Source organism: Aplysia californica, unplaced genomic scaffold (genome assembly GCF_000002075.1).
Source record: "Aplysia californica isolate F4 #8 unplaced genomic scaffold, AplCal3.0 scaffold00137, whole genome shotgun sequence".
In the NCBI taxonomy this organism is placed as follows: Eukaryota; Metazoa; Mollusca; class Gastropoda; order Aplysiida; family Aplysiidae; genus Aplysia; species Aplysia californica.
This window is the reverse complement of record NW_004797407.1, coordinates 1,129,489-1,130,095: the sequence shown is the minus strand read 5'-3', so window position 1 is coordinate 1,130,095 and position 607 is coordinate 1,129,489. Positions and strand designations below refer to the sequence as shown.

The 607-nt window shown below is 48.8% G+C and overlaps 1 protein-coding gene across 1 annotated transcript in view; it reads right to left on the bottom strand.

Moving 5' to 3' along the window:
* The window catches only part of LOC101854790 (cadherin-related family member 2), a gene marked incomplete in the record, with an annotated part of 31,674 nt that overhangs the window by 8,819 nt on the left and 22,248 nt on the right, over window positions 1-607 (bottom strand).

Sequence of the window (607 nt, the reverse complement as noted above, 5' to 3'; positions counted from 1 at the left end):
GCTCTTAACAGATACACCTGGAGGCACAATGAGGTGCTGAAAGTGCTCACGACAATGGCGACAAAACAGGTGGAAGAAGGAAAATATGCCCCCAAGATACAGAAGCATGGACTCACCAAGATTGCATTCGTTCCGCAAGGAAGCAAGGTTACCAAAAGAAAAAAGCAAACGAAGCCATGGAAGACAAGAGCGGAGGCAAATGGGAGGCAGCCGCTGACTTAAAGGGCTTTGAGAGATTCTTCCCCATTCCAACTACGAAAAAGCCAGACATTGTGTTATGGGAGGAAAAAGACAAAGAAGTGCACTTGGTAGAGCTCACGGTGCCCCACGAGGACAATATCTATGCCGCTCATGAGCGAAAAAAACCCCGTTACGAGGCACTCGTCGAACAATGTGAGGAAGCAGGATGGAAGGCAACCCATTTTCCGGTAGAGGTAGGATGCAGAGGTTTTGTAGCAACAAGCGCCCGTAAGTGGATGAGAGTGGCAGGACTTAATGCAAAGAAAAGCAACGAACTCACAAACTCCCTTCAGGAGACAGCAGAGAAAGCCAGTCACTGGATCTTGTTGAAGCGAGAGGACCCAGGCTGGAATGAATCCTAAAGCTG